Below are 15,259 nucleotides of genomic sequence, written 5' to 3'. Positions count from 1 at the left end.
GCCACTGTGGCTGTCTTCCAGGGTTCTGCGCAAGCCCCAGCTCCTTGTCGTGAGGCTAGCACGAGTGGAGGGCCAGGGTAACGCAAGAATACCTACACTGTAAAAAATTTCCGTAAAAATACGGTACAATGTACCATATAAATGTGAAGGATTTTTTCCGTATTTGTCTTTTACGGATCTTTTACCCTTATTTTGAATTTCGCGTTGCATTGTGGGAACAAGATCCCGGCAGCGCGAAAAGTTTAAGACGCATCCGCCATTACACACGCAGATGACCGCGGGCAAAGTTGCTTTTTAGAGCCGGATTTCGGGTGTGTGGAAGCCATTCTGACACTTATGTGGTAAAACTTAAACTTAAAAACGAAAATTATGTTTTGCTTGATAAGCTGTTAACGTAACGTTATTTTTAGTTACCATCTGGCATTAACTGGTAGGCAAATGAATGTCGGAGCCGTCACGTTTATCATTTTATGCATATCGTCACACATTGAAAGAGTTAGTTAAGACTCGTGGAGGTTCTCGATTGTAGTGTCCTTGTTGTAATGGGCTTATTTACTTTTATTTGTCGTGATGCGGTTTATTTCTTGCCGAGCGAATCCGTTAACTAGTTGTGATAGTTCTAACGTTAGCTAGTGTTTTTAGAGCAATTTAATGCCTTCAAGCAAAAGCAACCAGAGGAATCGTCAAGAAAAGTAAACGCCATTAAGACTTGCTTGATTTGAAAGGCATGAAGACACAACGTGAAGAGACTGTTTGTGAATATGCAGTAACTTGACCGCTACAGCTGGATCAAGGAAAACACCAGCACCTTTTCTGCAAAATGAGGTAAGTTAACGTTATGTTTACGTTAGACTTCATGTTTTTGTTTTAGATGACACACACGACTTTAAACCCCAAATAATGAAAGATTAATTTACATTTAGCATGACTGCTATTATCTGAACTTCTGCCTGTAATGTTAGTCATTCTTTCCCTTCTCATTTGTTCATTTCATAATGTTTCTGTTGTTTTCTTATCTATTAACAGGACTTTTCTGCTGTAGTTTACATCCCAAGCACCACCTGCATGCTTCTTATGGGTTTGTATTTTGTTTTATTAGCATTATTATGAATGTTCAATACTGGCAAAACGCATTTGAATTTAAAGTCTGAAGAATAAAGTCTGTTTATAGAAAAAGTTGGTTGCTGAATACCCCCTTCAAAGATATTTATGTTTACATGGTCGGTAGAAATACAAATTGTATAGGGAAGATTTAAACAACTATGTTTAAAGCGTTTTTTTGAAGCGATCGTGTTATGTTTTTCATTTAGTAATATCTTTTTCTGTTTCAGGTGGTGGACATTCAGGGTTGCTGTCATTCAAGAAGTTATTGACCACATCTCCTACCCTATTGAGGCAGTAAGATGCAAAATACCTGAAGAATATGGCACTTATCCTGGAGTTCATATAAAGGTAAGCAACACATTTTTAATCAAATTATTTATAGAACATGTTATTGTGATTCTGTTTATTTAGTTGAAAATAATGAAACATATTAGAATGTAGCCTATAGTTGAGCATGCAGACAAGCTGACATGACATGCAATTGGAGTCCACTGGAAAAAAGTCTTAGCATTTTTTAAACAGTGTTTGAATTTGAGAGAATTAGGAATGGCTGATAATTTTTTTATAGTTGATAATTTAGTGAATGTAAAATACTGTACATTTGTTTGTCAACCTCAACCTGGTCTACATGATACTTTGTAGTTAATTTTCCTTCATTTAATTTCTTGTGTAGCTAAAAATATATCCTTTTTTTTTTTCATTTCCAACTTTCCTGTGTAGAAATCCTGAACGAAGGTTGAAAAGGCTGAGATGAAGGAAACGTCCCCATTCCTCCAAAACTGCTGAAGTTCCTGTATGAACAACTTCGAAAAACCAGGTAAAGTTTCAAGCTTTTGTCAAATCTCAAAATGGAACTTTAACTGAACATACCGAAAAATGAACGTTTTTCATGCAAGTTGTTAAGATCTTAAAGGGATAGTTCACTTTGAAATACATTTTTGAAATCTTTTATACCTCAAGGACATCCAAAATGTAGGTGTCTTTGTTTCCACAGTATTTTCAAGTTTGATATTTTTAGGTCAAACCGTTCTTGTCTGTCAGTCATATAATGGAGGTTTATGGGGTTCACCCTGGGTCCCCCTAAAGAGCATGCACAGAGACGTCCAAATTAAACATGATTTAATGACTCGTGAATGTAAGTACACATTGATGGCCTAAAACACAAAACGAGCGGTTTGTGTGAGAAAACGAACAGTATTTAAATTGTTTTTACCTCTTGTAATCACAGCCACGTCCAAGTGATCTGAAGGATCACTTCCGGCGCACTTGCGCAGACCGAAGCGCCCTGTGCCTTCAGATCACTTGGACGTGGCTGTGATTACACGAGGTAAAAACAATATAAATACTGTTCGTTTTCTCACACAAACTGCTTGTTTCGTGTCTTAGGCCATCTATGTGTACTTGCATTTAGGAGTCATTGAATCATGTTTAATTTGGACTTCTCTGTGCATGCTTTTTCAGTTTCACTTTTTCAGGGTGAATCCCATAAACCTGCATTATATGACTTACAGACAAGAACGGTTTGACCTAAAAATATCAAAATTGAAAATACTGTGGAAACAAAGGCACCTACATCTTGGATGCCCTAGAAGTAAGATAAAAGATATCAAAAATTAATTTCAAAGTGAACTATCCCTTTAATGAAATCTGAGAGCGTTCTCTCCCTCTGTTGACAGCTCTCCCTCTGCTTACTCCTACCACTTCAAGCTTCAGAAAGATAGTAAGATCATAATAAAAGTAACACAGTGTTAGAGTCCTATCCAAATGTGATGCGATAAGATTCTAGCAACAAAACATTTGTGCCACTTTATAAATTTGGGGTTAAACCACTGGAGTCACATGGATTACATTTGTGTCTATACCTTTCTGAAACTTGAAAGTGGTAGTTGCCTCAGCTGTCAATGGAAGGACAGAAATCTCTCAGAGTTCCTCAAAAAGATCTTCATTTTTGTTCTAAAGATGAATGTAACTCTTGTGAGGACGTGTGGAACAACGTGCGTGTGAGTAATTACAAATTAAAATTTTGGGGTGAGCTTATGCTTTATGTAATATTGTGTTCTCTTACAGAAAAATGGCATCAACACTAACATTTCACTCTTCTTTAATCCCTAGCTGGCATCTTGGGGAGGACGACCTCGCATCCAGTATGCTGCTGTGGGTGCCGCAGGATTTCGAACTCATTCGATCACTTGTCTCTATGCTTTTCGAACTGTGGCGACTAATCGTGCCTTGCTGTGGGTCAAGCCGCTGGATCTTCAGATCTTCTTCGATTTGCTTAATCCATCCTTTTTTTGGGTGCAATGCGCTGGATTCTACACTGGGTTGGACGTTTCCTCCAGAGGACTTGTGTGGTATTCAATTTGCATCCATTCTGCATGTGTCCAAACATTTCACTCTATTGACTAGAAGTCTAAAGCAATTTTTAAAAGCAGAAGCCTTATCTTCATTGCATTTTGTTTGTTTCTGTATTGTATCGTATTCTATTAGTATTGCATTTGAAAATGTTTTGAATCTTGACTTTCACAGTTTATGAAGGTTTTTTTTTTTCCATTTTTTTAAAATAATTTTGTGAGCTATTTGGTACAACACCAATATTGTGCAAGTACCTGCTCAATTTCTTTTTTTTTTTTCATTTCTCCCATGTTTGTTTAATGTCTTAACTTTTTCCACAATACAAGCAATTTTTTATGGTGCTTTGCACATTGTTAAATTGTGTGTGTCTGTCTGTGTATATCAATTTTTACCCATTGAATGCGTTTTAAGAATGTTTACATGAAATTTTTACAGAAAAATAAAACATGTTCAATATGTATATATTGTTCTTGAATTATTTGCTACCAAAATATATGCTATAAAAATAGAAATTTCTGTATAAGGATTATCCATGAATAGTACAGAAAATACGGAATTTTCCATTTTAGGTTTGACGGAAATGTCCGTCAATGGTACAGAAAAACTCATGTAAATCTACGGAAATTTCCGTTCTAAGGTTTACGGAAGTGCCCGTACAAAAACGGAAAAAGTGCTGGTAATTAATTACCAGCACTTTTTCCGTTTTTTAACGGAGATTTTTTTAACAGTGTAGATACTAAATAAACCTAAACCTAAATAAACTTTTGAAGGGTCAATGGTGCTAAAGGTTCTTAGTGGAACCCTCAAAGTCATTAAAAAAAACCTTTATTTTCAAGAGTGTAAATGTCCAACCCGGTCTCATCCCAAGACGTCATATAACTGACGTTTTGGGACGTCTTTTGACCATACGTCAATATTCACCTTTTTAGGGCCCCCTTAAACGTCGGTAGATGAGGTTATGGGATCCTAACTCTACCCCAGACCTAAACCTAACCCTAAACCTAACCCGTCACCTAACTGACGTTAAAGGTAAAGCGTCAGTTGTATGACGGCCCGGGATCGCCATCTACCGACGTTTCAGGGGGCCCTAAAAAGGCGGTATGATGTATTGTCAAATTGACGTATGGTCAAAAGACGTCCCAAGACGTATGTTATATGACTTTTTGGGATGAGACTGTGTTACAATGTCAAATTAACAGAATGAAACCTATAACAGGGTGTCAATAAAGAGCTGAAGTTAGTAATTGAGAATTTTTGTAATTATTTAACAATTTAAATTTTCTTTTTTGTATGATCATACATTTTCTGTAATTTTATCAAATAATAATTATTTTAGATTGAAACTGACCAAATAATACCACAAAACATCATAGAATTCTTAAAACCTTACTGATCCTTGCTTGTGAATATTGCTGTTGTTTTCCCACCAAAATGAAGCATTGAGAACTTTGGAAGTGTACAGACCGTTTAATAAGATGACACTTTATAAAGACAGTCCACTTCGTATACAGGCAGGAGCCATCTTTGAAATATAAGTTGATAAGTCGAACCACGAAAACCGTTTACATACCATAAATTTACATCAACCCTCCCTCCGCAATATGCAAAAAAGGGGGCATGGCCATATTTCTGCGGTTTTGTCGGATAGGAATAGTTATAGTGGAGAGCTGTAGCCATGTCGTGGAAAGTGTGTTATTTTCACCCAGCTTTCGGGTCTTTTGTGTTCGAGCTTCCTATGCTGTAGTTCGTCAACAATGGCTAAAATGTAAGTTTGATTATCTTCCTGAAAATTACAATCGTAATTTAGTTCTTTGTACTGCACGGAAGACAGCTTCCAGAATCTGCATGAAATTAATGGCGGATTCAACAAGATTCGCTGTACTATTTTGTGTGTAACCCCTTGTTGACACCAGTAGAGCTGATCAGACAAGACCTAAGGTGTACCCTACTATCACACCGGGCTATATTAAAATGTGTTAAACAGGATCCTGGGTTCTTAGCTGTTGATGGCGAGCTGGCTAAATACTCCCTATTTACTAATATGAGTCACAGCTAGTGACTTTAGACAGGCAAAGTAGGCATAGATAACAGATAAACAATGTGTGTAAGAATATAATAGCTCAGTGCCTCCACTGTGGAACTACTAGCTCACTTAAAGAGCTATACTTAAGTTCCCCAGACTAATGGTAAACATCTATGAATCAGTCAAATATGAACAACAACAATATATTTAGTATGAAAAAAGAAAAAAAAAACATTTATTTCTACATTTCTTATACTCTTATAAGTTTCCTTCAAAACACCAATTATTTTGTATCAAACCCAAATCAACAAAGTTAAATTTAAAGTGTAAACCTTACAATGAACCCTTAATTAACTGCCAAACAGTCAAACATGCTTTATCAAACCACTCTGGTACTCTTTAAAATAACACTCTCCTGTTTTGTTTCTCTCAGGATGAAAAAAAAAATGTTAAACCGTGTGTGTGTGTGTAAACTAAATTAATATAAATGTAACCCTTGCAGGTAGCCTATCAGTGCCAAAAATATCACTTCAGTACGCAGTCCAAAATACACACATCTGTACCATCACAGTTCAAATTGTTAGCGCTTGGATTTGTTAACATTGGGGCCCATACCGTGATGCACATATGAAAAACATCCTTGGTAGTACAGTTCAACGTTCAGAAAAGTCTCCGGTTACTCACGCGACTCCATCAGTCCGACCGTTCAAAGAATCCACAGGCGGGTAGACGATGCAGCAGAATGGCGAGGTGCAGTTGGTAGATATCCGCGCGGCGATGTAACTCCCGTGGGCGAGGTCCCTCTTCACAGCAGTGCTACTTAGCCGGGTAGTTCCCACTTGTTACTTTATCTCTGGCTCTCAAACGGCGCTCGCAAGCTGGTTGTCACTCATAACAGTCCTTGGACTTGGCGGGGAAGCCAATGTCCCTCTAGTTTTTAAGTCCGACAGAGTACTTTCTCTGTTATTGCAAACAGTAGGGAGGGACCGACAGAGCTGACGTTACACTTATCACTTTCACTGGAAAACAACAAACGACTGAGCCTGCTATAAATTAACTGCAAGAAAATATTTGTGCCTGTACGTGTGTACTTAAGTCTACAAATGTTAATCCTCTCTGAATTCGACTGAAAGTTTTACCACCCATCGATACACAGCCGCATCTCTCTCGCACGTGCGTTTCTTTCTCCTGCTTCTCTCTCGCACGTGCGTTTCTCTTCCGACTCCATTTTTTTCTCCCGCCCCTTCAATTGATCTCTAATTTGCTCAGTTTACATCAATCAAAACAAACTAAAATTACATCGGCCAAGTTATTAAAACACTGGAATTCACAAAAAAAAAGCATCATGGAAGGTGTAGTTTTTTTTTCCATTAATTTCATTTATCCATATTTAGTAGGCCCCTACATGTGCGTATAGACAAAGTTAAAAAAAAAAAATATATGTAATCGCAACAGCAAACTTCAGCTGATGTTATCGGTGTACAGTATGGTTTTTGCCACATGTACACCTAAAGAAAAGATACGCTGAGTAAACTAAGTTTTGTGAATAGATATACGGTTGTTCATTATATCGATAAAACAATAACTTTAAAAAATGGTATAGCTCAGTCATTTATTCAGTTATATTAAATGTTTAATCATGATAAAACCATATCTCAAAAGCTAACAAGCAGCAGTAGCATTTACAAGTAACAGTGTATTGAAATTATTATATAATAATAGTAGGATATAATGATAATAATAATAATAAATGTACCATTCAGAAACGTTTTGTAAGAGCCGTGTTTGGGGAGGTTCTGCTTGACTCTCTTCATTGTCGCTTTCTGGGTCTGATTCTGGCTCAAAGTGATATGACAGTATTGACCCATTTACATTTGACCTGAGCACATGCAACTTTCACTCGTAAAGGTAATGGGCGTAAAGTTTCCAGGCAATGTGCACTACACAGTTTAGCCAATTACAACACACTGGCCCAACTAACCAATCTGAGCCATTACCTGTTTTTGAGGGAGTGGTTTCATAGAATCAGGAAGTAATCCGGTCGCTCAAATGACAAGAGTCAAATGAAAAGAGAAGAAAGCGATTTACAATAAAGGTGAAATTTATGAAAAATAAGGCTTCAAAAAAACAACAACACATGTTTTATGCACACCATAAACACAATCGTGCAAAGAAAAAAAGCAGTTAACCACCTCTTTAATGCAATTTGTAGCCACATGCTCTCATAACACTATCCATATTTTTCAAAAACAGTAATCCCTTTTACATTAGTCTATATCATTACACAGCTGGGAATAATGCAATATCCTGTAGTGCAAGGTGCAACCCAATCTGTTTTATGGCCTATTAATTGGTGTTGTTTAATTTTCTCAGGTTAGCTAATAAGCAACATGCCGAATCTGTTTATTTTCCAATCAGGCATAATTACACCGTAGTGTGAGGTGGTGCTTCATTCTCAATTAATGACTGGCCCCTAAATTAAGGAAGGGAAGGAAAATGTGGGAAATTGAACTCCCAAAGCTAACCAACTGTGAACCACAGATGTTGAATCAGCAAAACTCAAGAGAAGCTGACCCACCGAAACACTTTCCCTGATCAGCAACTGTAAAACCTTCAGAGGGGAAAGGAACATATAGATTTGGGGAAATTAAAATGAGAAAGATAGAGAGGTCACAAATGTGAATAATTGATTTTATTGAGTTTATGATGTCAAGCTGGGGTTAAAACTCTTGTGGCTGCTATGTTTTATTTTACAAAGCTCTGTTATTCAGTCATTTGATGGGTCCGCATGAGCATGTAAGGAAATTAATTCCCCAAAAAATCAAAGGCTTTAAAGCACTGAGTTGTACTGCAAGAGTGTCACCGTCATTGATAAAAATATGATTTGGTGGCTGACGAGGGTGAGCTGCAGGTGGATGATGAAAACTTTTCTAAAAAAGAAAAGAAAAGAAAACAGTCCGGCAGCGAGTGCTCTTTCGGACGAACAGGTGATGGCTGATGAGGATGGTGTTAATTGGATAAATCCTGAATCTTCTAAGCCACCATGCCCTGTGTATGCTGAGGTGGTTGGTGTAATGGAACAAGCAATGGGCAGGCTGCAGCTGCCGTGAAAACAGATTGGGGGAGAAATCGCTCTCTTACTGAGATCGAAAGGACAAGAACCCATTTTCTGCCTGTATCCACTGACATTAGTGGGCTAGTATGCAGGTATACCAGGCCGATCTGCTGGTGGATCTCGACCAGGGGGTGGGGCCCCTGAGGCAGTAACTGAGCTGCGCCGCAAATGAAAAATACTAGCTCCCCGGGCCACCAAACAGACTGCTGCCGCAATGACATTTGTGGTTGAACCAGGCCAACATCAGGGAGAAAGAAAAAGGCTTTCTCCTCGATTCGCTGGTGTCACCCTCTGAGCTTTTTGGCACCTCCGTGGAGACGGTGGTTGGAAAGTTCAGAGAGGCGAAGGTGCGCTCTGCTGTATTCAGGACCTGCACACCGCTAAGTAGAGGTCTTCACGGGTCCAAAAATTCATGCCAGACACGGAAGAGACCCGTAATGTGCTACACCGAACCGACCCGGACCCGTCATTCATTTCAAAAGTTGGACCCGGACCCGTGCAGACCCGAGAAATGTCATAAATGTACTGCCCAGACCCGACCTGAACCCGTCTATTATTTGAAAAATGGACCCGAACCCGGCAGGAAGACACAAACCCGACTGGACCCGATTGTCAAATATTATTTCACACGAGCGAAAAATAAAACTTTGTCTTACCTAATTTTAGTAGCCGTCGTCTCACTTCCTTGTTAAGTGACCTGACTGACTGTGATGCATTACAATCCACCGACAAGAAAGTTCTATCCATGTTATTTCTCTCATTATTCCAAGCTTAATCCACTCATTATTTCAGCTTTAAAAGTCCACTTGATGTCACAGTGATGGATGACAAATGCAGCCTTGCACATGTACATTCTGACTCGAGTTACTCGCATAATAACTTTAACTGTTTGCCCTTTTGAACTATAATAAAGATTGCTTGTTGCTTGTTCAGCTTGATCATATCTGTGCTCTCTGCTCTTCATTGAGTCTGAATCTGACCACCAAAACTTTAAGATTAAACAAGACGGTTCATTTATATTATTATAAACATTGGAGAACATGTAAATCACAGTTTGGCGGAAGCTCTGCTCTGGTTGCCATAGAAACATGACACGCGCTTGAGATTGCACTCCGATCGCAAGGGTATTACCAGCCTGTTCTCAGCGCGTGTTATATTAACGCCATATGAGTAGTATTTCGCCGTTTTGTCATATAGCCTCCTATATGACGCTAAAGGATGAGAATGCGTTGGTATTACACACAATGTTAAGCAGACCCCGGACCCGGCTGATCATTTAAAATATAGACCCGAACCCGTACGGGTCCCGACGGGTCTCGGGTGCACTGTGAAGACCTCTACCGCTAAGATCCGTATCCACGCCCAGACAGATGGGAGGGCCCGGGCCATCATGGTCCGATGACTTTAGACAGGGCCAGAGAGCCAGTATCACCTCTTGTGCACCTCCTCCGTGGAGGGGTAGGTCGCAGAAGAGGTGTGATTCCCGCAAGAAGAGGGATCTGAGGGAGGTGATCCAGCACAAACGCACACATAAATCACCTCCCATGAGGGCGTCATTATATATTATATATCTTCTAGCCCTCTCCTCTCTTCCCCGACGCCCCAGGCCCTTCTTAAATCAGGCCTGGGGCTGGGCCCATGGTGAGAACAATGTTCTGATGGCCCACCCCAGCTTGGTTAATGAAAGTGCCTCCTTCTGGCATGTAAAAGTGGTAGACCCCATGTTCATAAAGAACTGTCTGGTGAGTATTCACTTTTGCATGCCGCAGGTGAGCTGAGTTGGTCTTCTTTAAGAGTAATTTTTGTGTGGAACTACAGTAACACTAAAATAGATCTCTCTATAGACCTAGTTGAGAGGGCCCTGAAGTTCCCTTGTTAGGTGGCTAGAACAATAGAGAGAAGCACCAGTTGTATGGGCTTCTTTGCGAGTATGTGATGACTTCCCTTGTTGTCATATGTAAGATAAAGCGAGGTGTGCCACCGCTCATTCTAGTTGTAAAACTATGTTTATAGCTTAGGCTTCTTCTCATGGTGAGAGCATTTGAGGCCGCCACTCGTTCATATGAAATATGTCATCAGCAGAGAGTTAAGAGGCAGAACGTCATTCTAGAAATAAGAATAGGAATGTTTTTGCTACCACTTGTTTTTTCTACACACATCTGTGATAGCCCTCAGGCTATTAGCCACCTCAGGGTAGAGAAGTTGGTCTCTCTTTAAAAAAAAAAAAAAATTGTTTTGGAGTATAGACTAACGCTGGTGCTTCAGATAGATCTTATGTCCGGTCCAAAGGATGTCTGACATTTTTTGGTCTTGAGTACATCGCCCCTTGAGCTCAGCTGTTAATTCTCACTGGCCAATCTGACAGTTGGCTTCAGTGGGCCTTTCTGAGGGTAGCCCTGATTATGATCAGCCAAATAAGATTTGCTACTGTCCGGTATAAAATTACTTCAGATCACAAAGGCATTCATATTCACATTCAAAACATAAGGGCCCAAGAAAATAAAATAGCGCGCAAAACCCTAGTTGAATTTGAAATACCCTCAAATGTTCATCTGATGCAGGCCTGAATAGCTCGGGTGGGTTGTAGCCTCAAATCAAATGACTGCTTTACCCCACGGGCCAAACAAAAAATAATGGTACCTTTACCCCGTGTGAATGTAATCTCAGAAGAAGACAGGACGAGAGGATTGACGAGGAAGAGAAGAGTCACATGGTTGACGATCTGGGAAAAGTCCAGCACTCCGCTATATCCGGCTCCGTTGGGTCTTTTAATCATCGTCGTCGATCTCACAGCTCTCCACAGGACAGCCTTAAAGGAGCATTTCACCCATTTCAACAAGAATCTTTATTGAAATTCGATGTTGAACGTTGTGCTCTTGTGTTAGTGCCTATTTTGTATTATCTCTGCCTGCTTGGTGAGGTTACAAACACACACATGCTTGCACATATACTGTGGTCAACTAATGCGGGTTCACGCGAGCTCCTCCTGCTTATGCATTCATGTGACTTCAGAGCATATCCAGAGGGTATTTGAGAGGTTTGCTTGGCATGCCATTAGGATTCACACAGCCTGTTTGTGAGGGAATGTGCAGTAGATAGTGTGAAACTGTCAGCAGAATCATTTCAATGTTAATTCCTCTCAACATTCCAGATCACTCGGAGCAAACTTCCCGTCAGAGATGAGCAGCGGGAGCCGCATTTTTGCTGCTGCATCAGAATCATAGAGAGCATCCTGACACACACTTGATTTATAATCACACATGGTGTGTGTGTGTGTGTGTGTCTAATCCGTTGCCTCTTCTCTCGCTCACTTATTTTTTTCTCTCTCTCTTAAGCTACAAAAACACACAAATGAATAAATTTGACCCTCTGTTTTTCTCTCCCCTCTAGGCTATGCCAAAGACATTTATTTCTCTTTTTGCTTGTGTTTTCATCTGCACGTTTGATCCCTGGATGTTTAGTGCATATTGGAGTTATCCATCAAAATGTGCTCCCTTCATTTCTTTTTCAGAAGTCAGAGCTCCTTCAATTCTTCAAAAACTTTTTATCAAGGCCAGTGGGGTTTCTATGACTTTTATGAGGACAAAAAAAAAAAAAAATCTGTAGGAATCCATAATCTGCTTACTTTGTAGCTATATGTTTCTGTTTACTCCATGCGACTGCCTTACCCAAACTTATAAATACTCAGATTTGTCCTTTTTAAATACAGTATATATTTTTTTGCACACTTACAGTATCTACTACTAGGTTAGTAATATAAAGTGTGTGCTATGCCACTCATTACTTTTACTTGGGGTTAGTTTCATGACCAAATTTCTAACACAAAATATTATAATTCAGTTCATAACTCGTCCTGCATCATACGATACAATATTTTCACATGTTGGATGATAAAATAGACCCACTTTAAAGGATGAGGAAAAGTATATCTAAAGATAAGAATATCATAAAGCTTAGCAAAACACCCAATACACCACATGGCAACACCCTGGTAACCACCCACAACAGCATAAAAAACAATAGTAGACAGCAACAAAGTTTCTCCACTTCAAAATAAGAACTTAATACTTTTTAGATACCTTTGTACACTTACCCAGCTCAAAAAATATATACTCTTACTGGAGTAATATTTTGTCATAAAAATAGTCATAATCAACATCTCATATAGAAGGTAGCCTACTACATTGGTTTGAAACTTACTTTTTGACCATTAAAAAAGTCTGTTCTATATGTGTAGTATAATTGAAATACGGATGTATTATATCCGCCACGTTGTCAGCGTCACAAATCCTCTCCCGTGGCCTCTTTTTTGAGAATAAAGTGTCAATCGGCCTACGTTTTTTGCCTACTATATGGTTTGGAAGTAGGCATATTCAGACAGAGTGAATGATTAAAATACTGATAAAAAAAATAATATAGTTCACAAGAATTATGAACAATCTGACATCAAGCAATATAGTTAAGAAAGTTTAAAGCAAGCTTTAAAATTTCTCCAAGATAGGCTGTTTACCGTTTCAGGTCAAAAAGTGGATTTGTGCATGCCAGCATACGTGTTAATATGTGCATCTGTGTATGTGTGTATCTGTGTGTGTGCGTAATGGGAATGATTTCTCACTAGAGTATTCGGTCTGATAACCCACTTGCTCTGAGCAGACATACATGATTTACTGAACATAAAAAGGCAGGATGAGTTATATCACCCTCCCTACACACACACACACATACATAAGTGAGAGAGAAAGAGAGTAGATGGTAGAGCGCTAACAACAAAAGCATGCAGTTGCAGGTTCTGTCCTGTGAGGGGCAGCAGAGATACAGAAGCGCAAACAATCACCTCTCTGTATTAATAGTCCCCAGTCAAAAGCACTGCACAGAAACATACATGAAGTATGTTCATGTATGCCCCAAGAAAGGAAATATCAATGGAAAATCGCGCATGAAGGTCGAGAAAAGGTCAAGAAACTTCTGACTTCAGACAGACAGCCCTGCAGCCCGTTTGCCTTAAGTCTTGAAAAATTCTCACTATGAAGTCCTTATCGCTCTTGCGTTAATAAATATCCAACTGGAATGAAAGTTAATGGAAGAATGTAAAGAGATAATGTTGAATTCTCCTGCCCTGTGACCCCTCGGCATTTCATCAAAGAACTCGGGCGAAAGTGCTTCTTTCATCACAAGCTTTAATAAAACGAAACGCCTGGGAAAAAGCCTCACAGCCGTGAGTGTAACTGATTAATAGCCAGTTTGGTGTTAGCCTGGGGAATCTGAACAGGTTCATATCAAAAAAACTATTTTATTGCTGGATGGGGTAAAAATAGAGGTACATTCTGATTCCAGATATACTTTGGGCATTTTATTTAAAAAGGATTTCAACAGGATATTACCACAGAGTGAATATCATAGAGGGCGTTAAACAAAAGCTAAATCTGGATTTTATTATATTACAAATGTATTTTACAACACTTATTTAGAAAGTACAATCTGTGTCCTTCAAACTCAGTCTAATTTGAGCTTGGCTTTTAGACCCTGTCCATGGTGCTGAACGGCACAAAGCCTGAGACTGATTAATGGTCTATCAGCAGCAGCCACAGTGGAGGCATTTATATAAATATTTCCTTTACCTTAATTGCCTTAATTAATGATATGGGGAAATGTGTTGTTTGAGCCTAGCCATGGTCATATATTAGAAAGGATTGGTTGGTTTTTGACAGTCTTGTTGCCCAGGCATTTATGGGCCAGTTCTCTCTCAGCTGCAGGTGACTCATCTTGCACATTATTAATGACCGACCCAAAGGGACGAACCAATGTACAGGATACGAGAGGGAGAGGATCGCACCATTTGCTTTCAGCAAAGGGTCGTGAAAATGATCAATTCAACCGACAGGGACAGCAGAAAAAACCAAGTATAACATGGAGTTTATATGGGACTGTAAACACAGCTGAAAGAGATACACAGTCCACCCCCCCAAAAAAATGGTACAGTTCAAACATATGCAGCTATTTTAATTCTGACATTAAACAAAACCAAAAATAAGAAACACTTTCAAGAGTAGGCTACATCTAAAATACACCATGCTTGGCAACCCAGAGACAATTTTTCATTGCTCAATGTCTTATGAGATTTATTTGTGTTCTGAGTCATGTTTAATTTTAAGTATTATGCCTCAAATGTTTCTAAAGACACTTGAATAATTCTAAAATTCCTTAAAAAAGAAATAGAAATAGCCAAAAGGCAATGGTTGACATACTATACTAATATATTTAATGTTAGTCTCATTGGCAGGAGCAGATGAATTATTAAAGTATTATTATTGATATAAACTCTATAGTTTAATTGTCATTCTTTTTGTAGTAATAGTAATAATACTGTGTGATTTTTACAGAATCTTAGTTATTAATGAATACATTATTTACATTGATATATAAAAATGCAGTTTAAAGTGACAATCATTATTATTACCATTAATAATAATAACAATAACAAACAGTAATTAATACATTAGTTACTTTAATGAATGTAAACTCAATTTTAAACTAACAGTTGTATTGCTATTCTTACAAGATCATCATCATCATGGATAATAATAATATGAATAAAATGTCACTTTAAATAATTTTAATAATTTTCTACATTATTATTTTTATTACTAAACATCTCATCTCTCTTT

The 15,259-nt window shown here is 38.6% G+C and overlaps 2 long non-coding RNA genes across 3 annotated transcripts in view; one reads left to right on the top strand and one right to left on the bottom strand.

Annotated features, from left to right (window-relative positions):
- The window catches only part of LOC148977415 (uncharacterized), a 62,186-nt gene extending 55,055 nt beyond the window's left edge, over window positions 1–7,131 (bottom strand). The window contains exon 1 of the long non-coding RNA XR_016145376.1: window positions 6,164–7,131. This is a non-coding gene — a long non-coding RNA (uncharacterized LOC148977415). The remainder of the gene's footprint in view (window positions 1–6,163) is intronic.
- Window positions 93–3,868, top strand: LOC120489473 (uncharacterized). Of its 2 annotated transcripts, XR_005624781.2 has the most exons (5): window positions 93–825; window positions 1,027–1,078; window positions 1,332–1,452; window positions 1,825–1,921; window positions 3,217–3,868. It is a non-coding gene; the product is annotated as an uncharacterized LOC120489473 (long non-coding RNA). The 2 variants fall into 2 exon arrangements; XR_005625969.2 differs by having other exon boundaries at window positions 93–1,078; window positions 3,217–3,867.
- Window positions 7,132–15,259: the final 8,128 nt, after the last annotated feature.

The sequence above is a fragment of the Pimephales promelas genome, chromosome 10 (genome assembly GCF_988280905.1).
Source record: "Pimephales promelas chromosome 10, fPimPro1.hap1.1, whole genome shotgun sequence".
NCBI lineage: Eukaryota > Metazoa > Chordata > Actinopteri > Cypriniformes > Leuciscidae > Pimephales > Pimephales promelas.
This window is presented reverse-complemented; position numbering and strand designations above follow the sequence as displayed.